This window comes from Anabas testudineus, chromosome 21, assembly GCF_900324465.2.
Source record: "Anabas testudineus chromosome 21, fAnaTes1.2, whole genome shotgun sequence".
Lineage (NCBI taxonomy): Eukaryota > Metazoa > Chordata > Actinopteri > Anabantiformes > Anabantidae > Anabas > Anabas testudineus.
Genome location: NC_046629.1, coordinates 8474804 through 8488490, shown reverse-complemented (window position 1 = coordinate 8488490; position 13687 = coordinate 8474804).

Genomic DNA, 13687 nt, shown 5'->3' with positions numbered 1-13687 from the left:
ATTTTGTGTGGATTTTGGCCAACCTGTAGAAAGGACTCATGCATTTTCAGGGCAAGAGATTGATCTTGGGTTTAGGAGTCTGAATAGCTCCCATGCCAAACCTTACATGGTCCACTTCTCCCTAATAATAAGCTTATATGCATTTTTTGTTGTTAGAAGTAGAAACACGCTAGACAGTGATAATTACTTTGATGGAGGGAAGTATCAGTCACCAATCAGTCACAGACATCAGCCTACAAACAACCACTGACGCTCACACACATTTACACACAATGCTGCTCAATTTCGAGTTTCCTCAACTCTTGTTTGTCTTTGCACTGTGGAGGGGAAACCTACTCAAGCCTGTACAGCAAAGACTGTCATTCAAGTTGTTTGAACACATACACATGCAGGCTTATTGTGCACAGGTAGAAATAATAGACGGCCTGTTAATACACAGCAGGATTTTAAACCTCCCTAGGGGATGCCTATTATCTGCAATTTGAATTAAATGATAAGGAATCACAAATTGGAGTCCAACTGCACTCAAGCTTTTCAGTTCTACTTGTTTTTACTGTATTTACCATGCAGCATACAGAGGAGTTTTAAAGTTGATGAGCCCTCTAGAATTTTCTCTATTTCTGCATAAATATGATGTGGTTAGATTTTCAAGTCCTAAATCTAGATGAATACAACACAATTAAACAAATGAGACAAAATATTTGCTGCACATAGCCTTTAATGCATAAAGCAAACAATACATCTGTGACCAGTGGAACCTAGAAAACTGTAATTTTATGTTCAAGTACTACACACTGAAGCAGAATACTGCAAATTAAACAGTAAAACCCACAAGCTGACCATGTAAAGTTCCACTGCTGCTATTTGACATGTTAATGGAAAATAAATGAGTTCATCTCAATCTGAAGGGGCTGACCAGAAGGACATTTTTGAGATGTACTGCACAAATAAAATGATCCTTCTTGAATTGCATTGTGACATTAAAAAAATGAAGCAATAAGAACTGTTGTCAAATGAATGATGGGAACTGACAATTCCCTGGACTGTGTTACCTCTGAGTAAAATGTAAATGTTATAAATGGGTTGTCAGGTTTTTCATTTGAGTGATGATGGGATAACAGGGAACAAAAGAAGGAAAATAGGAAGAGAAAATGACTTTTGATTTATCAACCATTGTTAGAGGTTTCTTTCATCCCCCATATTCTTATCTCTAATTGCAGTATTTGTTCTTCTCTCTGTGTGCACGCTCTATGTGGAGCTTCCTGACCACAGCAGGCCGGGGCTGTTTGAATCCTATGCATGGGTCCAGGATGTATTTCAGCTTCCTGAGTTATTTTAGTTCAAAGTTGGTTTCATTAGCACATCACAACAGTAAGTCTGGACCAGAGGCTTCATTAGTCTAATTAATTTCTGCGTCAGAAATTCATTTTAAACTTGACTTCGCAACAGGGGATTTGCATCACTCAGCGTTCAGAGGAGGATCGTTCCCATTATAGTGCTTCATGGTGGTAAAAGGCTCATGGTGTTAACAGTGCCCAAGAGCAACATGAAAACTCATCAGTGAGTGAGGTCTTAGATAATCATTCAAAAATATTGTCCATTTCATTTTAATTTTAACCACAGTCAGCTTTTGCATTACAAGGTGCAACACAATTCCCTCTGGATAAAAAGAGCTATAGCAGCCATCCCATTATACAAGTAAGTCATTTAATTTTGTTCATATTCTTGTTCATCTGAGCGCTGAATTGAAGCAAAGATGTGTTCACAGTAATGTACGCAGGAAAATGTGATGAGCTGTGGTACATTTTATAACCCACTCACTGCACTTTTACCCCTCACATGATCACACAGGCTTTTTGAAAGAGATTTATTTTTGTGAAGTTTTGTTTTATTAAAGACTTTATGGAAAATTGAGAGGAGACAGATGGGAGCTATTACATTCAGTAGGTCTCCCGCTGAAGTCGAACTGAACTGTGGACATTGCAGTTGCTCCGTGTGCCCCAGAAACAACTTGAGAAAACACAAATTATAAGTGTTTTCCTTCAGGATTCTCTGACAGTGGAATTTGTGTTTTAAGGCACGCTCTGACCCTGAAGCAGCAAAACATCCTCACACACTACATTACTACCTCCACGTTTGAATTCAGACTTATTGTTCTCTTGGGGAACCCATGGTTTTTACCTTTCTCCCCTTGATGCCATTTCTGCTCTGTGTTTATTGGACAGTGGAGTCATGAAATCTGACCTTTATTGAGGCGAGACAGGCTTGCAGTTCTCTGGATTTTTCTCTTTGGGTATTTTGTGACTTCCTGGATGAGTTGTGTTCTTGGTCTAATTTTGGAAGATCAGCCACTTCTGGGAACATCCACTATTGTTTCATGTCTTTCAAGAGACGCTATCCGTGCACATAGATTGAGATTAACCAGCCTTCACATGCACTTATGTGTATTCATCAGCAGATATTATGGTTTTATGTGAAAACAGCAGCAATATGTATTATAAATCAAGGTAATGGACTAAATGTACAATAAAGTAAGAATAAAACAGTCAATTAACCTCAGTAGGAGGCAAATATACAGTGACTGTTCAGTGAATCATGTACAAAGAACATCTTGCTCATTCAAACCCAAATATAGAAAGTTGAGAAAAAGGTTCCTTCTCAAATTGCCAAAGAAAGAGTGTCAACTCTGAAGACGATAACCTCGTCGCTTGTTATACAGCATGAATGGGAGCTTTCTCATTTATAAGAATAATAACAGCAAGAACAAGAACAACTGTAGCAATGTCACCAGTAATATTACATTAGTGGGAATAATAATTGTGTATTCAGTCCAGAGGGACAACAACAGGTGCCTGTATTTAGATGAAAAAACTACTCCTCTGTGAACTCTTTCTTTTATTACAAATAGACAGAAAGATGGAGCCAATTTACAAGAAAGAAAAACCCTATGTCCTGCTGAGCCTTAAGTGTGATGTGTGATATTCTTATCACACGACTAACATCACACTAAGCACATCTCACATATGGCAAATGATGTTACTGACAGTGCACTGCCAATTTCTGTGCAAGTTTCTGATGTTCACTGCACTTATCTTTTATTACTCTTCTTCTGCTTCTGTTAGACAATTGCAAATGTCACCATTTGTAATCAGCAGCCTTCAGACTAATGTAATGTGTCCCGATCACCTGAACTGAGTTGCTGCTCTATCCGTTCATGTGGCCATTAAACCTCCCACCTGTCATGCCAGCTTAGTTCTTTTGGAAATTACAGTCATCAAATAGAAAATGCTCTTTCCACAGATGCTGTGCACTTTTATATAAAAAAAGCTTTATGTTCGAGGGCCACTTGTCTCACATGGAGACATTTTATTTGAGTGTTCTCTGCATTTCTGGGGTTATTGCTAATCAGATGTCCTTTTAAGAAAGCTTGACATTTGTTATCTGCTCAGTGGTCTGCAGTTTTAATTCCTGCATGGCCGTACGTGGTATTTTGTTCCTTTTTTATACTTCTTCACCAGCATAAGCGGAGACTTTATGTTTTTGTGTTGTCTGTCCATCCCAATTTTGTGAATGCAATATTTTAACAGCCGCTTTAAGGGAATTTCTTCAGATGTGGCACATACAGTACACCCACTTGGACTTGAAGATGAACTGATTAGATTTTGGTGTTCAAAAAAGTCAAAGGTCAAGATCCCTGTGATCTCAAGTATGTACATTCTTGTGTTCCGAATTTGCCTATTTGTTACCTGCAGCAAATGGTGGTCACCTTTAAGCAAACAAAACTTTTTTTGAAAGCATAAAAAGTCAGCAAACCTTGATTTAGGTACTTTTTCTTTTTATCAAATCACAAGGTAAATGCATGTTGAATTGTCTCATTTTTCCCCTGCAGATACATCACATGTAGCTTCTCTTAGTTTTAGAAAACATACTTTCCAATGTGTATATAATATCATAAAATGCTCAGTATAATGTGATGGGGGATGATGTTTTTTTGCTCACTGATTCTGGGAAGTTGTTATGAGTCATCATGTATATAGAGTGGAATTACTCCACAAGACGGGGTTGTGTCTGCATGAATGCGGTTCGTGGTATTCACATTGGTCGGTGAAGCCATCGCTCTAGATTCCACATCTGGCTTAGTTTTGTGAAGAAGCTTTTTTGTGTATAGGAGAATTACAGAGTGCAGTAGTGTATATAAAAACTCTAAATGCAAGTATCAAGTCAGATGCTTACGTCTGAGCTGATTGATTAATGTACTGATGTTTTGCTTTGGACATAAGGGTAAAGCATAATCAAGAGGAGTTACGAGAATAATTGCTGTGCTGCAACAACTCTATATTTATACTGATCCAGTACAATACATAGTAAATACTGTGCTGCCAAGGAAAAGGCAACGGCTCTTGTTCCACAGCAAAAAGTCTTTTTGCTTTTCACAGCTCCTCTCAAATGCACTTTCAACAATAATTAAAGGATAACTGTACTTAACTGTAAGGGATGGAATAAGTTAAATTACAGGCTGGTACATGAACCACATCATCTTGTGTCTCCTTTTTAGCCATTAATGTTGATTTGTAAAACCAAGGACTCACGCACTCACACAAGCGCCGTCCAGTTTAACTGATGTGAACTTACGATGTAAGCACTAATGCAATCCCAATGACACGTTCATGCATATTTATTCTGTTAAACTTTTGGCCCAGGGTTTGCATTTTGTGTTTTCTAGCAAATAATATTTAAAAAGAGAATCAAGTCTGCATTAAACAAACAGATTCCTAATTGAATTTTGTTATTTAAAGAGTCTGCTCTAGTCTAGTCTAGAAGAACCTTGTTAGCTTTGCCCCTTTCAAAAATGTTAAACTATTCCTTTAAACCTTATCTGCTGGAGCTAGGCTCTTGATCTACAATGAGCATAAACTCTTGCACTGTGCTGCAAAAGCTGTTCCGAATATTTGGATTAGATAAAATACTGAATATATGGACATTAAGAGACGATTAAATGCAGTAAAAAGTTCTGGAAAATACAAAAAAACATACACAACAAAAAACAAATGTCCCACTTTTGGCTATTTTAGAATTGTTTCATGTGATGCTGCCAAAAACCTCCTAATTTCTCTTAAAGTACAACTGACTTTGAAACGCTAGTATGGATTTCATGCAAAGGACGAACTCTAAAGCATATCATTATTATGTGATCAAGAAAAACCACCTTCTCAGTTTTGTTCTGTTGTGCTGAATGTTGAGAACATGATTTACCACAAAATCCGACAGTCTAAAACGAGAACAGTCCAACAATAATTTTGTCTGAAATACTCCGTGGACATCAAATACTTCTGTGCACAAGCCTGACTTTTACATATGATTAAACATAACCCTGTATTCCACTTTTTCAGGGGAATTTCCACTGGAGTGTTTTCCTTTATGGGAGGAATACTATCATCAGTAGTGACCATAGTGACCTCTCCACTAAAAATATTCAAACCGCATAGACGCAAGGGAGCTGTCATTCATACTGTAGCAAACCATACATCGCAGAGCTGGATCTACAATCCTTTGGGCTCTTTGTGGTGCTCTCTCTGTGCACCCTTTCTGTTTCTGCACATTTTTTTATGCTCATCTTGCCTTTGTTCATCTTGTATTACTGAATAACATAAAGCGGGAGTGTGGACCAATTAGGAACAGGTTATGAATTTACTTTTCCTTAACTTGTTATTGCAAACTATCACGTGAAAATAGTCTAGTTCTAATTCTAGTAATATAACTAAACAGATACAAATGAAGACATGAGGACATGAGTGCTAAGGCTGCAAATCACAACAGCACTCTCAGAAGCTGATAGAACCAACAAGACAGCTGTAGTGTTCAGATAAAAGGGAATAAGTGTCGGTATCTGTCATATCAGATACAAAGCAAGAACGGGTGGGGGAACAAAAACATTCTGTACGCAGCATTTCACAGGTGATTTCATCCAGCTTGCTTTGAGCTTTGCTGCATTGCTCATCAGCACACTGGCTGTCTGACAATCCTCTATTTGTAGCAGGAGAATAAACACCAGAGGAGCTGATGGAAGCCCCTACAGATATTATGTAACCCATGCTAAATCGATATCTGCCGACAGGGACACAATGCATGTGTATTATGCCTCTTTTGGGTGGTTTTCCCTTTAATTTCTGCACTAACTGTATATAAAGTAAAAAGAATAGCTCTCTCAGAGGAATTACATCAGGCTCACAGTCGGACAGACAGGCGGGAGATAACCATCAAACCCAGCATTAAAAGAGGGAAATGTTGTCAGCAGCCCAGAAATAAAGAATGAGCTATGCAGGAAGTCTGTGGTGTAATATGCGTGATCACAATGACTGTTCCCACATTCAGTAACAAGAGCAGTGAAGCTATGACACTGAGTGGAGAGTCACAGAAATACTAGTTTTGCAAAAGCCAAACGTCTAACATCTGTTTGACTTTTCTTTTTTCTTTTTGACAGATGTCGACCTCCTACGCAGGGCTTGTTTACAGGTTAAAGGTTGATTAGATAACTAGGTCAAATAAGCTTCTTTAGCCACAGAGAGCTTTTCATTTGCAAATATGACAGATACACAGGAAGTATAAGAGCCGGTGGGTCACATGCAAGGCACAGTGTATATTGGTTGTTAAGGATGCAGATGGAGATCATCTGCACTTACATTTTATCACTTGCACTTATGCAAAAATGCAAATGCATCACATCATCAGGGTTTTAGCTAAAGATGCAGAGACGAGTTTCTGTTTGACAGAAAATCCAAATGTTCTGCTACTGGAGCTTCAACCTTGAGGCAAAGCTTAGACTACATGTTCTGGCAAGCATCAGTGGAGTTATTTTGATACCAGAAAAGCATCACACCAGAGAACAACTTAAAAAATATTTGGATGGTAATGTGTTTTACATGAAGCTGCCACCACAGTCCTGCACAAGGCGTGCGTACGTGCATGTCTACTATTTCAGTGTCTTAAAATACTCTTAATTTAAATAGAAATAAAGATGAATAGCGTGTGTCAGGTGCTGTTGCATCTCGGCTATTAGTGAGATGGTGGGTTTAGCTATTGGAATAATTACTGATAAAGAATAAGGCACCATTCAATGAAATAACAAATACTAATAATATAACGATCATTTACTATTGGTTTAATGTGTAGCAAGATCCAGATCTGACTTAGTTCTTTGTGCAATTACTGTACAAAAGCTATTTAAAGCACATGAATGGATCAAATTATTGTAACTTAGTAACAGTATTGTTTATTACATGAGCATCAGCACTGAACATATACTGTCCCTTTGTTTAAAATGTTCAGTAGCACACAAAATGTGTGTTAATGTGCATGTGAATATTCTGTAATATGCCAAATGCACTATTTAAAATAGTTAGAATGGCATTTCTCAGGAAATAACATTGCTTTTTTTTTCTTATAAAAATTAAATCATACATTTCAAAACTAATATTTGGGGATTTTTTAAAACATACTCATTGTTTTATTTGAACTAAAATCTGCTTTTACATGTCCAAATTTGTCCCATTTGTTGTATTATCTGGTCTTAGATTTCCCTCTTACTGTGATATTATCTTGTGTGATGCTGCTTGGAAATGAAATATCTGTTCTGAATAGGAATTTTAAATTGTCAAAATAATACCTATTAAAATCTGAGACATTGGTGACACTCATTCAAGCTTTCAGAGGCCGACTACGTTATCTTGTGATATCTTTCAACATCAGTCATTTCATATAGAAACCTTTACAAAAGGTCTGCCCTACAGAGCAGCCTGACTATGATTGAGTGTTTTAACATTGATCACTATATTTCTACAAGTCTGAAGCCGTCACCAATGTACAGTCTGTTTTATCAGCAGCCAACACTGTAGAGTCACAACTTGAATTCCTGCTGTGAGCTTCTCATAATGTAAACTGGGAGCAGGTAGCAAGAAAAACGAAAACATTAAAAACAAACAAACAAAAAAACAACAACACTTTGGTGGAAACGCCAGAAAATTTAGAAGGTTGAGTGTGATAAGGCAGCGTCTCCTTCATCATTTCAATTGGATCAAATTCAAGTGGTGTATTAGATAAGATGGTGGGAAGATTTAAGAGCACTGGGAAAACATTGCCAGTTTTGATTTCACTCTTTGAGGGGCTGCTGTGCCCAGAGCCATGATAAATGCTTTTATTTTTATTAATGCACTTGTCAGCTGTGTGTTGCTTTGTACACATTTTTTTCTTCACTGAATTAATTCTTGAATCCAGGTTCACTGGCGTGAGCTTTAGATGACCCATGAAGGGTACTTAGCTGTTAATAATCGTCTCTCACTGATGCACACACATCACGTTGGGGCTGATGACGACAGTGCGACAGGTGGTCTGAGGAGTTCTCAGTACATTCCTTTTTTACCACGAAGTGCAGATCACACTGAGACAGGTGACATTTAAGTGATACCACAGTCACTCAGGGAGCTTTTTCTGGAAATGTAAAGGTTGGATGTGCCAGGGTGGAAGATAATACCAACAACATTCCAGCTTGTTTATTTATGTTTATTATCATTCATGTATGCACAGGGAAAATTAGAAAGGTTGTGTGTAGAAAACAGATAATAGATAAACCAATAAGTCTGTAAAATAATCTAACTTTAAAAGGTTACGACCATGTAAATATTGTTCTTGTAGTGATACTACATACTGTCTGTATGGTTTACTATAAAACCACTGTCCAAGATCAGCTCTCCAACACATATTGGGAGTCAATTGTGTCTGTCAGTTCCCACTGGTTTCATGTCCTGTAAGTCAATAGAACCACCTGGGTTTAATATTTAAGACCCCATCATGTTCTTTGCTTTGACACTTACATCTGGCATCTGTTCTTGTCTTTGTTGTTCTCCACTCACCCAAATAGGTCTTGAAGGGTTTGATTTCGCTCTCTGATCAAACGCACCAGTCAACCAGACTGACATAAAGGTCCCCTGACTGCTGGAAATCATCCTGACAGCTCATGGAGAAAAAGCACCACATCATGGTCCTGTGGGAGAGATCCAGACAGCGCCTGTGTGGATTCAGCAGCGAGTATCCTTAGCATGCATGAAGTGCACTCACTGTATATTTTATGTTTTATGATGAGTTAGAAAGTTGCATGTCACTCAGCTGTGGTAGAAGTGCACACTCAAAGCTGAAGTAAGAGTCACTTACATCTGGCATCTGTTCTTGTCTCTTGCTGCCTGCCTAATGAAGTTCTTCACTACACTAGATATCACTGCAGATTCTTTACTCAAGCTCAAGTGCTTAAAACTTAGTACTCCAGAAAAACACTACTGAATTTAATGCTGTTAAAAGCATGATGGTGCAAGTTTAGTCTAGAATTGTTCAACAAACTTTAAAAGACGAAAAATGTGGCAAAGAAAGTTTTCAAGTAGCTGTAGAGACTTGGTACTGGTAAAAGTGGAGCTAATTACGTACTGTCAGATCTGCAAGATAACTGTAAACTAAACTGTCAAATGGAGTAAAGTAAAAACTACTAATATTAAAATTAAGAAATAAAAATATCCCAATGACTCAAAAAACTAAATGAATGTTTTCAGGCATGACCCCTTTGCGTTCATGCAGAAACAAACTCTCTATAAACCATCACACCATTCCCTTATGGTGTCCACTGACTTTCAGCAACATGCCCATTGTGCTGCATTCATGGATTTCATTGTTGTGACTGTGGTGTGTGCCAGCCCAATCTGCTTTGATGCTGAGCGCTCTCTGTTTTTTTAAAATATTTCTGGCACTGAAATGTGTGTGAAGCTCTTGGAGGAAGAGCTGTCCTTGGTATGAAGTGGAGTTTGAGCCCTGTAAATGTTTGAAATGCTGACAACAGCTCAACGAGAGGAGACAGTTGGTGACTCAACCTGAATTAATGTTTATTTCTAAGAGATTGACCCATGTGCAGACGCCAATTGAATTTACAGAGACCTAATTACTGCCTTCTGTTTCCTAGTGCAGTTCTGTCAGCGTTGTAGTATATCATGTTGTTTCATTTCCTTTTTATTTCAAATGACTTTATTCAGTGTGTTCTGCCATAACATGTTACTGCAGTGATTTCCACCCGACATGTCAGCTATAATAAAACTCATCCAGTCCTGCACATGTATTTTTTGTTATAAGGAATTTTATAAGTCATCTTATGAAACTGTAAAGTTTCTAATCAAAGCGCTCACTATTACAGAAGGGAAAAGTGTCCTTTCTTCTATGTGAACATGCCTCCCGGCATATACTTTGGTAGTCACAAGGAATCATTTCAACTGGTGAAAGTCTTGATCCATCATACATTCGGCCATGAAATATTGATTAAAAACGGTGAAGCGATAAGTCACCGATAGCCTATGAGTATGAGAGGTGGCCTTGGATTCATTACAGTGACTCATTCAGGACCAAATCCTGCTGTGGCAGCACGATTATCAGAAATGTGCAATAATATCATGAGTTCCGCTGCCGACCTTTTCATTGAAGCATGATTGGATATTTATGCTGATTTAAATTACAGGTGCTATAATAAGATCTGACTAGTGGCTTGGCTCCCGCTCCTGTAATGCTATTAGGGGACAAGAACAATTATATAATAAAGAAAATTGTGTAATGACCTGATGGTACCAGCAAATGATGAATGTAATTGGCATCCTCATCGTTGCACTTATAGTAGATTTTAGTATAGGGAATTGTGCAGCATGGGCTATACTCAATGTTTTGCTGGCTGCTTTAGGTGCAGCTAAGTAAAAGAAATCCTGATTATAAGTAAAAAAAAAAAAGGTCTATTACAGTGTGTGTTGTTGTTCCCTCTTTTTAACCAGAGAGCAGATGTTTCTGTCCACATGTCCCAGCTGTGCCCTGATCTCCAAGGGTAGAAGAAGAGCCGGGCAGCAGGTTGTGCTATCAGCCTGCCACCAGCCCTATACTGTACAAGTCTGAGGTGAGCAACTGGTCTCACCCAGGGTGGATCTTCTACTTCATCCTGCTCACTTAACAAGCTAAGCTGCCCCTACCTGTGCAGCTATTGACCCAATGCAAGACATTCCCTGGGCAGGATAGGGCCAGATGGGATAGCATATTAGACATATTGATTACTTATTAGGATGGAAACAGTTTGTCAGGAAGACCAAGGGTGGTGTTCTGGAGAAAGTACAGCCTATAGCAGCTGTGCTCCAGCTGGTAAATCAGCAGATAGCTGCTTTGGCACGGCCTGAAGTCACAAAATTCAACACTCACAAATCAGAGATAAATCTGTCTCCTAAGTAGAGGTCAACAGCTGCCACTCGGTCAGAATACCAGGCTGACTGAGAGCAATGACTAAAGGGCACAGGAGGATTAATGAGCACAAAAAAAGAAACATGTCAGATGAACCAAGATATGAACACAATGTCTGTGAATTCACTTTTAGTGTTCTCTACCCCGATTCAAAACATTCACACATTTTTATTTTTATAAATCCATCAAACAAAGTACTGTACATCACACAACTTTTAGTGTTTTAATAGAATTATTTTTCAATCATTTCAATTTAATAGTTGGTTACAGTGAGGAAACAGTCAGCTGGCTCTGTCTGAATATGACATCTGACGTCAATATGTTTTGAGATGCATCATGTGCAGCACTGTTTCTTAGCAGAGATACATTTTGGTTTGACCCATTTTTGTATGGGAGAGTTGTTTTGAGAGTTTAGAGGTGCTGGTAGGCAGATGTATTTAGTTTTCAGAGCCAACAAAACCATTCCCCCCCTTCATGCAAAGCTAAGCTAAACATCCAAGACAGGCGTCAGTGGTAGAAATACACTGTAACTCAAGTTATTTCCACCACTAGTGAAACGTAGAAGCCTGAGTTAACCAGTATAATTAATGTGAAGACGTAAAGCGCCAAAGCCCTTGGAAGTCAATCAGTGATTGAGAAAAACATCCTCAAGTGTCTTGCATTACAATGAGAGGTGGGTGTTTATCAAAAAACTGCCCGGCTTAGTGGTGTTGTTAATTAAGAAAAGGGATTATTCTGCAAAATAATTTGAACAGAGCTGTAGGACTGTCACACTACACAAGCTAATATCACAAGGATGGAAATCGTTTGAGGCTGGAAGATGTTTTGCTTTTGCTGATGGTCAGAATACTGTAGATAGTGGGTCTGTAGTTGGGAGACTGGGATGAGTGGGATGAAAAAATTACTACTATTTTACTAAAGATCGAAAATCAAAGAGGCTCCAAAGAGTGAAAAATTGCATCGATGGTTACCATGACGACAACAAGAAGGATTTGAGGACTATTAAGATTTAATAGAAGAAAAATTGGGGCTTTTATATTTAATGATGATGTAAAAAACAGTCTTTAATCCAATAAAGACTAAACAGGTGAACAGTGAACGACTGAAATATATTTGTACTGATCTCCTCTTAAATTCCCAGTCACAGAAGTAGGCAGGATGTAGTATGTACAGTACACGATGCGTACAGTCCTGACATCTTTTCTAAATATAGCCCCCTCACCGGTACACTACATTCAGTTCGAACTGTTAAGCGTACAAGTGAAAGAAATACAAATTTTACTCAGCAGCAGAATGAATCTGCGAAACATGATCAGAATTTAGAGGAAGGAGCCAAATTTAACAAATGGTACAAAAATAACACTTACTCATTTATTTAATGTTGAAAGTTGTCCATTCTTAAATATTTGTGTGTGGTAAAAGTATGTGAACCTGCGCCTTCAGTGTGTCCTCTTTCCTCACCTATTTTTTTAACTCTTATTTCCCTTTTAAATTAACCAGTTATTCTAGTGTTTCACATACTTTTGCCACGCACAAATATTTAAAACTGGACTGTTTTTCTTAAATGAACAAACACTTTATTTTTAGGAACACAGGATAGACACATATAAGGTGTGTGACACAGGGATGATCCACTCTTCTCACACCGCCTCATATCTTCTACTCCTAAGGACATAAAGTATCAGCTCAGGAGAGCATGAAATTGAATTTTGAGACAAATGGACATAAGTGATGTTTTTATGATAACCTAGAGCAAACACCCAGGCCATTAGCGAGTTAACAAGGCAAACACTCTAATAAGCTCAGTTTTTCTTGTTGCTTTTTGCATGAATCTCCAGCACTTACAAGGTTTAATGATGAACAAGAGGTTATGACTGTGGACTGCAAGCAGACTATAGAGGAGGAAGAGGAGGAGAACATAACCAGGTGCAAACTGGCAGTCTGAACCGTGGAACTGTGAAATTCATGGTTAAGTCTGTCAACAGGAAAGCAAAGTAAGAAAACCTGGCACGTTAATTACTGTCTGCACTAGCATTTAAATAAGATAGTGTGAATTCATCTGAGGGCATAGTTTGCATAAGCGCAGTCAGACTTCATTTGAGAGAAAGGTGAGACAGGGCACACTGACTAATGAAGTACACCAGAATGCTCAAATATGTCCGTTGCCCCTAAGGTGGAAAGTCTTTTATTTAGCTTTGCGTGCACTGGAATAAAGGCTGAGGTTTTGTATTTCTATACAATTAACAAGGATATTAGAAAGGACGTTATTGGACTTTCATTTCCTATCTCTGTTGAGAGCACTCAGAATGTGAATATGAATGACGAGCATTCATCCAAAACAAACCAAGTGTTGAACAGCGATTTAGGAGCGAGGGCTCTGGAGGAT